This window comes from Microcaecilia unicolor, chromosome 8 (assembly GCF_901765095.1).
Source record: "Microcaecilia unicolor chromosome 8, aMicUni1.1, whole genome shotgun sequence".
In the NCBI taxonomy this organism is placed as follows: domain Eukaryota; kingdom Metazoa; phylum Chordata; class Amphibia; order Gymnophiona; family Siphonopidae; genus Microcaecilia; species Microcaecilia unicolor.
This window is the reverse complement of record NC_044038.1, coordinates 16844854-16857613: the sequence shown is the minus strand read 5'-3', so window position 1 is coordinate 16857613 and position 12760 is coordinate 16844854. Positions and strand designations below refer to the sequence as shown.

At 47.2% G+C, this 12760-nt stretch overlaps 1 protein-coding gene and 1 pseudogene across 2 annotated transcripts in view; one reads left to right on the top strand and one right to left on the bottom strand.

Moving 5' to 3' along the window:
• SNX8 (sorting nexin 8) overlaps positions 1-1688 on the bottom strand; it is a 65044-nt gene extending 63356 nt beyond the window's left edge. The window contains exon 1 of one of the 2 annotated variants that reach the window (XM_030211099.1): positions 1635-1688. The gene's annotated coding sequence lies outside the window, so the exon portion shown is untranslated. The other variant, XM_030211098.1, reaches the window with a different exon arrangement.
• Positions 1689-1780: 92 nt separating this feature from the next.
• On the top strand, positions 1781-4027 carry LOC115475874 (annotated as a pseudogene).
• The last annotated feature ends 8733 nt before the right edge of the window (positions 4028-12760 follow it).

The following is a 12760-nucleotide window of genomic DNA, read 5'->3' as shown; positions in this document are numbered from 1 at the left end:
AGACTTACCATGTACTAATGGCATTTTTACTGCAAAGGCAGGTTAGCGTGTCCCTGCATTAGCTGTTACAGCATACCAAATCACACGTTAACAGCTAATGCAGCTTAGTAAGAGGGCCCCAATATTATATAAAGTAGTGGAGGAGTAGCCTAATGGTTAGTGCAACTGCCTGAGAACCAGGGCAACCGGGTTCAATTCCTACTGCAGCTCCTTATGACTCTGGGCAAGTCACTTAACCCTTCATTGCCTCACATGCAAAATAAGTGCCTGTATAAAATATGAAAACCGCTTTAATTGTGACCATAGAAAGGAAGCATATCAAAATCTCATCCCCTAAATCATGAGACACAGTGAGGACCTTGCAAGTCTGGGGGACCAGCTATCTAAATGGCAAATATAATTTAAAGTAGACAAAAGCAAAGTGATGCATACCATGAAAAACCAACCCCAACTATAAGTGCACGATGTTGATTTCCATATCAAGCATCACCACAAAAAAAAAAAAAATCTTGGGATCATTTCAGACAACAAGTTGAAATCCTCAGCTCACTGCGTTAAAGTTGAAAAAGCAAGTGGAATTGTAAAATTTACGAAAATAACGGAAAATAAAACAAATATCATAACGCCTCTATAAAGATCCATGATGTGATTTCATCTTGCGTACAGGGCTGGGTAAAAGCTGATCCCTGCAGATCCTGGGCATTCCACCTTAAATCAGGTCTGTGCACTGCAGCATCCAGGGGATGCGGCTTTTAGTTTTGCATTGGTTGCCAGCTGGAAGTTGAGGAGTGTGGTAGCCGTGTTAGTCCACTCTTAAGGTTATCAATAGAAATCAAACAAAATAAAACATGGAAAAGAAAATAAGATGATACCTTTTTTATTGGACATAACTTAATACATTTCTTGATTAGCGTTCGAAGGTTGCCCTTCTATGTTTAAATTGTACAGCGCTGCGTAACCCTAGTAGCGCTTTAGAAATGTTAGTTAGTAGTAGTTAGCTAGCACATTTGCTTACTTCCGATCTGAGGAAGAAGGGCAACCTTCGAAAGCTAATCAAGAAATGTATTAAGTTATGTCCAATAAAAAAGGTATCATCTTATTCTCTTTTCCATGTTTGATTTCTATTGATAACAGCTGGAAGTTGAAATTAAAGCTTTCTGCCAGCTCAAATTTAGGACCTTGTGGCAAAGAAGTTGTTGCCATTGTCACTCACAGAATATCAATAAATAGATAAAGCTACCAGCTGTGCCAGACCCTCCAAGTTGATCTAACCCAGAATGACATTTACGTTCTTAAGAGATTACTATAATGATTTATGCCATAAGACTCTTTCACTTGTACTGTATAAGCGATGAGGAGAAAGTTCTCGCATACACTTGTCTTGCGCAATATGAGATTTACTGAACTGAGAAAAGGGTCCACCAAAAACAGCTCTCGGACAGAAGGGGGCGAATTACCATAAAACTGCTTTGAGAGGACCTCAGTTTTGTCCCACAAACCTGCCTCACCTAAAGAGAAAGGGGGTTACTACATCAATCTTCCGCCAGCATCATCATCAGCATGGAGACCACCTGCTTTCTACCTCCGACTCTTTTGGAGACAAACCCACACACACCGTATATAGCCAGTGATACCTGCACAACGCCAGCTGGCTCGCAACAACCCGCGTCATGTGAGTCTGACATGTGATTTCCAAAGGAAGAAAAAAAAAAAAGTATCCAGAGGGCCAACCATGGTTCCACCCGGAGTTGAGACGCAGCTGCTCGTGCTTATATATTAGGGCCAACCGTTTCGTTACCAGGCAACGGTGTCTGGTTTTATTTTCCTGTTAACAACCCTCAGCGTCACTTTCAGCAGGAAAGGAGCTTGCTGCTTATTCGGAGTTACCGGTCGGGCAGGTTCCCCATCAAATTAAGACAGCGGGAATCTTTTTTTAACAGTTGCGGACTGAGAATGTTCGGGCTACACTTTCCTGCAGCGCGAGACGTTTATTTGATCCGTACACTAAGCACGTTTTCAACCAATGAGCAATGACCGTTCTTCTGTGACGTTCTGCGCATGTGCGGATAGTAGTAGTAGTAGGGAGAATGTCTGAACTTTCACCTCAGGGGCACTTCCTCTTCATCACATCCGGTCGGTTGTTGCTAGATGATCTCTGAGCTTGGCTGTACTACACTTCTGGAGCTGAGCTGTGGTGTATGTTTGAAGTTCGCCCGGGAACATGGCTCGAAATGCAGAAAAGGCCATGACGGCCTTGGCAAGATTTCGTCAAGCTCAGCTTGAGGATGGGAAAGTTAAAGAGAGAAGACCTTTTCTGGCATCGGAGTGCAACGAATTGCCTAAAGCTGAGAAATGGAGACGACAGATCATTGGTGAAATTTCAAAGAAAGTGGCACAGATTCAAAATGCTGGTTTAGGTGAATTCAAGATTCGTGACTTAAATGATGAAATTAACAAACTTCTAAGAGAGAAGGGGCACTGGGAAGTGCGAATAAAGGAGCTTGGAGGGCCTGATTATGCACGAATTGGCCCCAAGATGTTGGATCATGAAGGAAAAGAAGTTCCAGGAAACAGGGGTTATAAATATTTTGGAGCAGCGAAAGATTTACCTGGTGTCCGAGAACTATTTGAGAAAGAACCTGTCCCTCCTCCAAGGAAAACAAGAGCTGAGCTTATGAAGGATATTGATGCAGAGTATTATGGCTACAGAGATGAAGATGATGGAGTCTTGGTGCCTTTGGAGCAGGAGTATGAAAAACAAGTCATTGCAGAAGCCGTGAAAAAATGGAAGGCAGAGAGAGAAAATCAGCTTGCCAGAGGAGAGAAAGTAGAAGAGGAGGACGTCAATATTTATGCAGTTAATGACAAGGAGTCTGATGATGAGGGTGACAAAGAAAAAGAAGATGAAGGGCAACAGACATTTATTGCACATGTCCCAGTGCCATCACAGCAAGAGATTGAAGAAGCTCTTGTGCGGTGAAAGAAAATGGAGCTTTTACAAAAGTACGCCAGCGAAACTCTCATGGCACAAAGTGAAGAAGCTAAATGTCTCCTTGGAATCTAGTATCTTTTTGCTATTAAAGCATTTTACATTGCAAAATACAGAAAATCAAATACTCGACAAGTGCCTCTGAACATAATTGGTGTTTAACTGCAGTCTTGAGTAACCTTTTTGCTGGTCTTTGTACAGAGCTAAGCAAGACAGATAACGCGCCTGGGGTTGACCTCTTTGAAGACAGGAACTCATTTACCAGCAGCTTTTGTTGCTACCAAATTGACAGACGTTTGACACAGGTTTTTTTTTTTTCTTGTTGTTGTTGGGGGTTTTTTTTTTTTTTTTTGCAAGACAGATTCATCCAGAGTTAAGCCGTGGGAAAACATTGCTGTTTGCCTTGTAGCAGAATGTGATTTTCCCATTCAGTTTTTTTGCCTGACCTATTTACTTTCTCTAAGGATGGCCACTGAAGAAGAAACTAAGCCTTGTGCTTTAGGTGCCAAAATGGAGATTAGCCAACAGGGGGGGGGGGGGGGGGGGTTAACCCAGAATTGATGTGGCTGTCAGGCTCTATTATGTTCCCAGAGATTTAAAACATACTCATCTCGAACTAGGCCTACTAAGTATTATATGTTCTCTTGGGCAACAAAGACTACAAAGCTGTAGCTATATTAGATTTCTAAAATCTGAAAATACTAAAAGTATTAAGTATTTTGGAGAAATGTAATATTCTGTTTATAGTATAAACCAGACTGTGTAATGTGCTCTCTTTCTGATTGATGGGTCCAGTGCTGAATATTTCAGCAACTATTTTGTACATACTTTATTTTATAAATATATAATTCAGTGAGAAGTTGTAAGAGTCATTTCTAAAATGCAAAGAACCATGAACATTTTTAAGTGTGTTTAGAAGAGATGTTTTCTTTCCAGTGTCTATTTGTGGGAAGCATGTTAACTCATAGCTGCTACCAGGGAAAAGAAGTTTTAAACCATCTGTTGAAACGGTTGCCTCTGGACGACCTGCACAGAGAACCTTGTAATCAGGAGCTTAGCCGAGACTGGGTGGCAGAGCCGGTGGTGGGAGGTGGGGCTGGTGGTTGGGAGGTGGGGATAGTGCTGGGCAGACTTATACGGTCTGTGCCAGGGCTGGTGGTTGGGAGGCGGGGATAATGCTGGGCAGACTTATACGGTCTGTGCCAGGGCTGGTGGTTGGGAGGCGGGGATAATGCTGGGCAGACTTATACGGTCTGTGCCAGAGCTGGTGGTTGGGAGGCAGGGATAGTGCTGGGTAGACTTATACAGTCTGTGCCCTGAAGAGGACAGGTACAAATCAAGGTAGGGTATACACAAAAAGTAGTACATATGAGTTTATCTTGTTGGGCAGACTGGATGGCCCGTACAGGTCTTTTTCTGCCGTCATCTACTATGTTACTATTACCATTTCAGCAAATAAAATGCCCTTTTCATCATTTAGTGTCCCTTTGAATAGTGAGACTGGAAACATCTGTGCAGATCAATTGAATAAATAATGGTTGAGCACATGACTGAGAGTACTATTACCTTAGAGCAACATTTATTTGATTTCCTTTCTGTTACTTTAAAAATTCTTTGTGAAAAAAAAAATTGTCACATTATTTTAAGGTATTGTTTCACTCTGATTTAGTGGTGTCATGGTCAGGTGATGTGCAGTCACTACTGTCACAGTGCTATAAAATCTAGAATAGCTTCCTATTGATGTATCCCATCATTATTATTATTATGGACATCTGTCTTTGTCTATGTTGAGTCTGATATTATGTTGACATTACATTTGACTTTTTTAGGTAAAACTGTAATCCTTTTAAAAAAAAAAAAAAAGGGAGGGGGAAGTACCAATGCATATTCCATTGGCGGCATATATTGGAAGGGATAGGGTGCAGTGTTTTTATAAAGGCCAGCCGCATCAATGTGTTAGGTGCGGGTCTTTTAGGCACTTTTCCATGATGTGTACAATTCACCAAAGTATGAAGTGTGGAAGTAGAGAGCACGACACGGGTCTGAGTAACAATATTAGGTGCAATCTTTGTGGGGTGATGGGGAGCTGTCCGAGGGCAGCTCATAGGAGGGGAGGAGAGGAGGAGGATGGGAGGGAGGGGGAAGGTAGAGGAAGTGAAGAGAAGGGAGGGGGAGGTAGTAGAGGAGGAGAGGGAACAGAGAGTCGAGGGCAGGGAAGGCGAGGATAAGGACAGGAAGGGGGAGGAGGGATAAGGGAGGGAGAGGGGGATGGAAATGAGGGAACAGAAGGGGTTTGGGAAAGGGTGAGGGGTAAAAGGTGGAAGGGAGGAAGAGGAGGGGAAAAGAGGGGGTACAGAAGAAGGGGGAAGGGTAGATGGGGGTGGGGAGGGTGGGGGGTTGGGGAGGCAGGGTGAGAATACAAAGGAGGGGGAGAGGGGAGGAGAGCGGTATAGTGGAAGAGATGGAAGCGAGGGAATGGGAGATGAGGGGGTGGGGTGGAGGGTGTGGAACGGGGTAGGGAGGAAGGGGAAGGGGGGAAGTGGACAGATGGGTGGGTGGCGAAGAGAGAGGGAAAGAAGGGCAGAAGAGGAGGAAACAAGGAGAATGGGAGGAGAAGGTACATGGATGGTAGCGACACTAAACGTGGCGAGTATAAGGACGGAGAGGGCAAGGATGATTGCATATGAGCAGTTGGGGAAAGAAAATGTGGATTGTGCTGTTGCAAGAAATCAGGGTGAAGACAGTGGAGGGGTTAAATAGGGCAAAAGGGGAATGGAGATGAGGGCATTCGGTTTGGACTTTAGCTAGGGAAGAGTATGGAGGGATGGCAGTGTTATTTAAAACAAGGGACGTAGAGATAGAGAGGGTGGTGGAATTAAGGGGAGGGAGAGGTATGGTATTGGATGTGAGGATTCGAGGAAGAAAGGCACGGATCATTAATATGTATGGACCACAACGGAAAATGGATAGGAAGGTGTTGGTGCAACAAATTAAGCCGTATTTATATACGGGTAGACAGGTAGTGTGTGTGGGGGGGATTTTAACATGATAGGGAGGGTGCAGGATAGTGGGGCGAGAGCGAGAAGTGTGGGATATGATGGGATGTTGGAGAAAGTGATTGTGGAGGCGGGGTTAAAAGATTTGGGGGGAGGGGAGGGGGGAAGTATACGTTTAGAAGAGGAGTATGTAGAAGTAGGATAGACAGAATTATAGTAAAAGAAAGAGAGGGTTGTGGGAAATTGAGAGAAGGAGGTGGACTTTTCAGACCATCGCATGTTATGGGTAGAAGTGGGGAGAACAGAAGGAGGGGAGAGAGGATGGGGTACGTGGAGGATGAAGACAGAGTGGATGGAGGAGGAGGTGGACAGAGAGGAGTTTAGGAGGTTTTGGGAGGATCAATTAACAGCGAGGGAGGGTTTTGAGTCGTGGGCAGGGTGGTGGGAGGAAATTAAGTGACGAATTAAACAATATGTGCAAAGAAAGGAAGGGTGGAAGAGGAGAGAGAAGACGAGATTGGAATTGGCGTTGAGGAGGAAGAGGGATAGGTTGGTGGAGAAGGGAGGAGAGGAGGGTGAAGTAGAGCAGTTACAAAGACAGATTGACAAGTTGCAAGGGAATAGATGGAAATCCTTAAAATATGAGAGGGATTGTGGGGTGTTAATATCTCTGAATATTTTTTAGAATTGTAGGATGAAAGAGGCAGGGCGGTGGATGGGGACAGTAAAGAATGGGGAAGGGGTGAGAGAGGCGACGAAAGAGGGGATCATGGAGGTGGTGCAAGAGTTTTATAGGAAGTATTTTGATAGGAGGGAAGGGGGGGGGGAGATGGGCAGGATATGTGCAGGGGACACCAGCTGAGGACGGGAGGGGGGAGGAGGAAGAAGAGGATAAGGAAGAGTGGACGGAGGAGGAAGTAAGAGAAGCATTGAGGGGAATGAGGAGAAATAGAACACCAGGGCTGGATGGGATACTAGTGGAGTTCTATCAGGTGTTTGAGAGGGAGGTGCGGTTGGAGGAGGGGGAGAAAGGGTGAGAGTGGTGGCGTATGTGGACGATTTAACAGTGATGGTTCAGGGGAGAGAGGAAGAAAGGTGGGTTGAACAGGAATTGGAGATTTTTGTGTGGGCTACAGGGGCCAGGATAAATTTAGGGAAGTGGCAGTGCCACGCGTTGCAGTTAGGGGAGGGGAAAAAGGTGGGGGAGGGGATGCCAGAAACAGAGGAGGAGGTAAAGATTTTGGGAGTAGTGTTTGGGAAAACAGGGGTATGGACAAAGGAATTGGGAGAGAGTTGCTGGAAAGGCGAGTGAGATAGCGGAGAAATGGAAGGGATGGAGGGTAACGTACAGGGGAAAAAGTGCGTCTGATAAAGACGTATTTGGTCCCCTTGTACTTGTGGATTGCTCAGGTGTGTTGGTTGCCAGAGGGGCAGCATGCTCGCAAATCAGGATTGGTTTTCCGGGCGTTGTGGGGTAACAGGATGAACCCGGTGAGAAGAGAGGTGGTATGTAGGGAATGGGCAAAAGGGGGTTTGAGGATGGTGAATCCTATTTTGGTGTTTACTAGTATATTTTTGCAAATGAATTTGGGGGGATTGGTACAGGAGGAGAAATGCGGATGGGCAGAGAGCTTGAGGGAGGGTGGAGGGGGTTTCTGGGAGCAGTGGGTAAAAGGGGAAACGGGGGAGGGGAGAGAAAAGGAGGGGGAAGGTTGGGCAGGAGTATCAGAGAGGGGCAATGAAGGTGGTAAAGAAATGGAGGGTGACAGAGAGGGGGGAAGAAAGGAGTGGATGGAACGGGTAAGGGAACAGGTATTTCCAGGGACACTGGCATTGAAGAATTGTACGACACGAAGAATGGAGCAAGGCCTGAAAGGGTTGACTTCGGGGAGAGTGCCGCAGAAATTTGAAGGCATTGCGTGGCTGGCCTTTCAACAGAGGTTGTTTGTTAGGGCCAATGTGAAATGGCTGAGTAGAAATGAGAGGGAGTGCCCGAGAAAAGAATATGTGGGAAAGGAGGAGACGGAGGAACATTTGCTGACTGAGTGTCCTTTTGCAAGGAAGGTTGGGAAGGTGGTGGGAAATATATTGGGGGTGGGGGGTATAGAGAAGTGGACGTATAGTGATTGGGCATATGGGGAGGAGGGGTAGAGGGAAAAGGGATACGAGGTATGTAATTGGGATCATAATGATGGGGTGTTTATGGGCGGCAAGATGTCAGTATCAGTTGTTCAAGGTGGAGAAAGAGTCGGAGCAGATGGCATGGCAGGTGATAAGGACAGTGAACCAGATAGCCACTTGGGAGAGATTAAAGGTGGGAAGGGGTGCGGTTAAGGCCGCCATGATGGGAGGTGAGAGGTGGGAAGATGCATATAGCTGTATATAAATGGGTATGTAAGATGTTATGGGGGAAGTAGAAGGGGTGTGTGGGGAATGTGTTGATTTGTAATTGGTTGCAAGTTTTTAAATAAAATATTTATCCAGCTCAGTTGGAGCCAGACTGCTGGAGAGGAAGGTGTTGGTGGAAGGAGCTGTGAGGAGGACTGGTAGGACTGTTGCAGTCCAGGGGCGGAAGAAGGGCCTGGGATTGGTGTGTTCTCGAGGCCCAGTGAGGCCGTGCTTGGAGGCCTACGGTATGGAGAAGGACCAGGACCCCAAGAGTTTTTGGAGACTAGGTGAAGATACAGAGAGAGAGGCTGGAAGGTGGTGAAGGGATGGAGACGGAGGCGAAGAAAGCAGCCAAAGGAAAGGGCCAGAAAGACCCTGGAACGCGAGACTCCCATGGGGAAAGGTCTTGCCCTGGGACTGGAAATGGTAAAAGGGAGAAACAAGGTGAAAAGCCAGGGAGAAGGTGCAGCAAGGGTGAAGAGGCCCAGATGCTAGAGGCAGTTGCAGAGCGTGAAAGACTCAGAAGGGAGAGAATCCCAGGAAGGAAGTCCTTGGCCTGGAACATTGCACAGGGGTAAACAAGGTAAAGAACCGGGGAGGCTGAGTGAGCAGCAGAGAGAAGGAGATCGGGAATCACGGGCGTGCTTAGAAGCCGTGTATGAAAGTAGTGGAGAGGAAGAAGGTGGTGATTGGGAAGACTGGGCCAGAGAGAGAGAGAGAGATAACTGCTGAGGAGGTGTTACAGGATTTAAAGATTATAAAAAAATTGGAACAAGAGGAAGAAATCCTGAGGAAAAGAATAAAATTGGCTGGCGTCATGGCGAAATTGGCAGGAAGTACAGGGAAGAAGGAGAAACAGCAGAGGGAGATCATGTTGTTGGAGAAACAGCTGCAATGGTGGAAGGAAAAAGTTGAAGCCCTGAAAAAAAAAGAGGCAATAATCCTTTGAAAGAACTCTATGAGAACAGGAAGAGATGGAGGGGGAAAGAAATGCAGAGGGTGGAAAATTACAGAGTGGACAGGGACAAAACACGCAAAGTTTGTTTGACACCGCCAGTCAGGGCAAAGAAGACAATGTCAGTCCTTTAATTTTTAGTGAAACGGGAAAGGCTGGAGAGAAGACACATGTGGTAGATAACTCCAAACAAGACAGGAAAATAAGCAACAGTTGGTATCGCCAGGAGACCGGAGGACACGCGGCTTTGGAGATTTGGGAGGTGGAAGCACAGCCAGAAAGTATGGAACCACAGATGCAGTTAATGACCGAAAGTAGTCCAATCAGTTTGGTTGCTGCGGAAGGAGGTGCAGGGTCGAAAGTGAAGGCAGGGATCGAAGAGACGCAGCAGGTGGAGGAGGAGCTGAGGAACAACAACGCAGAGAGTTTGGAGGTATCAGACAAAATAGAGTGTGGGCAGCGCTCAAGACGAAGTGCAAGTGAGAGTGTGAAATGGCAGGGAAGCGATGAACGGAGCACAAAGGAGACCGGAGATGGAGAGCGGAGGAGGGACGGGAAAGCAAAACAAAATTCTGCCAGGCAAAGTACGGGGAGCGAGGAGGAGGAAGGAGTGGACTGGAGCAGGTTGGAAAGCGGAGTCCAAAGACGAACAGGGCAGAGTGATGACGGAGCGATGGGGAACAGTTTGGAAAGAGAAGCGGTTTCCAGTGAAGGAGAGAAACGGACTTTAAGTGTGGAAGGGGCTAAGGGAGGAGGGTGGAGTGTGGGGTGAGAATGGGGTAAGGGTGAGCGAGGGGCTGGGGGAGGGGCAAGTAGAAGGGATGGGAAGAGGAGGGGGGTTAGGACGTTTGCGCAAGTGGGGGGGAGAGGGGGTGAAGGGCGTGGGAGGGAGAGGGTGGAAGCAGGTTGGGGGGACAGATGGGGAAAAGAAGGAATGTGGTGCAATTGTCGTGGGAAGGCAGAGGGAGTGCACCACCACGGGGGGAAGTGTTGAAGAAGGGTTCATACCGGAAGCTCTTTTTGCATGTATCCATCCCATAAATAGTGTAGAATATGATGTGAGTTTTCTCACTATAAGGGGTTTGGAGGAATTTTGGAAAAAGTATGAGAAGAGGAAGGGGAGTCAGGAGTGGGAAGGGATTAAGGTGATACCTGTTAGTAGGAATGAGGTGGTGAAAGTGACTATTTTGGTGCAGAATGAGTCTTTGGCAGTGGCGGATCTAACATTTTGGTTGGGAAGGTACGCGGAGGTGATCAGCCCACTGAAAAGGATACCAGACCCGAGCAGGGTGTGGGCAGGGGCTTGGGGAGCAACGGTGAGGTTAAAAAGGGAGGGGGACGTTATGCCTTATGCCTGGAACCATCTTCCCAAACCTATACGTCTAGCTCCATCTCTACCTGTTTTTAAATCTATGCTGAAGGCTCACCTTTTCACTGCTGCCTTTGGCTCCTAGCACCTACTTCCTAAGTGCATCACTTTGCATTCTTCGCATTGAATTTAATTGCCAACCTTAGACCATTCTTCTAGCTTCCACAGATCCTTTTTCATGTTTTCCACTCCCTCCCGGGTGTCCACTCTGTTACAAATCTTAGTATCATCCGCAAAAAGGCAAACTTTACCTTCTAACCCTTCAGCAATGTCACTCACAAATATATTGAACAGAATCGGTCCCAGCACCGATCCCTGAGGCACTGCACTACTCGCCTTTCCCTCCTCCGAGCGAATTCCATTTACCACCACCCTCTGGAGTCTGTCCGTCAACCAGTTCCTAATCCAGTTCACCACTTTGGGTCCTATCTTCAGCCCGTCCAGTTTGTTCAAGAGCCTCCTGTGGGGAACCGTCTGAAAAGCCTTGCTGAAATCTAGGTAGATTACGTCTATATCATATCCCTGATTTAATTCTCCAGTCACCCAGTCAAAGAATTCAATGAGATTCGTTTGGCACGATTTCCCTTTGGTAAAACCATGTTGTCTCGGATCTTGCAACTTATTGGCTTCCAGGAAATTCACTATCCTTTCCTTCAGCATCGCTTCCATTACTTTTCCAATAATCGACGTGAGGCTTACCAGCCTGTAGTTTCCCGCTTCTTCCCTATCACCACTGAGCCCCCTGAATCTTCACCCAGTCTCTCTCTAAGCCCCCTGAATCTTCACCCAGTCTCTCTCTCTCAGCCTCAGCCCCCTGAATCTTCACCCAGTCTCTCTCTGAGCCCCCTGTATCTTCACCCAGTCTCTCTCTCTCTCTGAGCCCCCTGAATCTTCACCCAGTCTCTCTCTAAGCCCCCTGAATCTTCACCCAGTCTCTCTCTCTCTGAGCCCCCTGAATCTTCCCCCATTCTCTCTCTCTCTGAGCCCCCTGAATCTTCACCCAGTCTCTCTCTCTGAGCCCCCTGAATCTTCACCCAGTCTCTCTCTCTCTCAGCCTCAGCCCCCTGAATCTTCACCCAGTCTCTCTCTGAGCCCCCTGTATCTTCACCCAGTCTCTCTCTCTCTCTGAGCCACCTGAATCTTCACCCAGTCTCTCTCTGAGCCCCCTGTATCTTCACCCAGTCTCTCTCTCTGAGCCCCCTGAATCTTCACCCAGTCTCTCTCTGAGCCCCCTGTATCTTCACCCAGTCTCTCTCTCTCTCTGAGCCCCCTGAATCTTCACCCAGTCTCTCTCTAAGCCCCCTGAATCTTCACCCAGTCTCTCTCTCTCTGAGCCCCCTGAATCTTCCCCCATTCTCTCTCTCTCTGAGCCCCCTGAATCTTCACCCAGTCTCTCTCTGAGCCCCCTGTATCTTCACCCAGTCTCTCTCTCTCTCTCTGAGCCCTCTGTATCTTCACCCAGTCTCTCTCTCTCTGAGCCCCCTGAATCTTCACGCAGTCTCTCTCTGAGCCCCCTGTATCTTCACCCAGTCTCTCTCTCTCTCTCTCTCTCTGAGCCCCCTGTATCTTCACCCAGTCTCTCTCTCTCTGAGCCCCCTGAATCTTCACCCAGTCTCTCTCTCTCTGAGCCCCCTGAATCTTCCCCCAGTCTCTCTGAGCCCCCTGAATCTTCCCCCATTCTCTCTCTCAGCCCCCTGTATCTTCACAGAGAGATTGGGTGAGATCGCTGTATTGCCGGAAGGTCAGGAGGAGCGGAGGAGGCGGTACTTAGACATCTCGTCTTCGACGTTCCTAAATGGCTCCACCCACCCCACCCTTTGCGCTTTCCTACATACGTGTTCTTCCATGTTGGGGGAAACTAATGTTACCGTACAAATAGGGGTTTTATTCTATTTTCTAATACATAAAGTAGATGACAATCTATTTTATGCAGCACAGTTCTGACTTAGCTTAATTTAATTTACTGTTTAACAAACTCTGTAGGTACTAATTTATCCTTAGCCTTGCTGCTTCCTTGGCCGGTCCAGGCCCGGAAGGTAGGTAACCCCACGACGGGGAGGTGG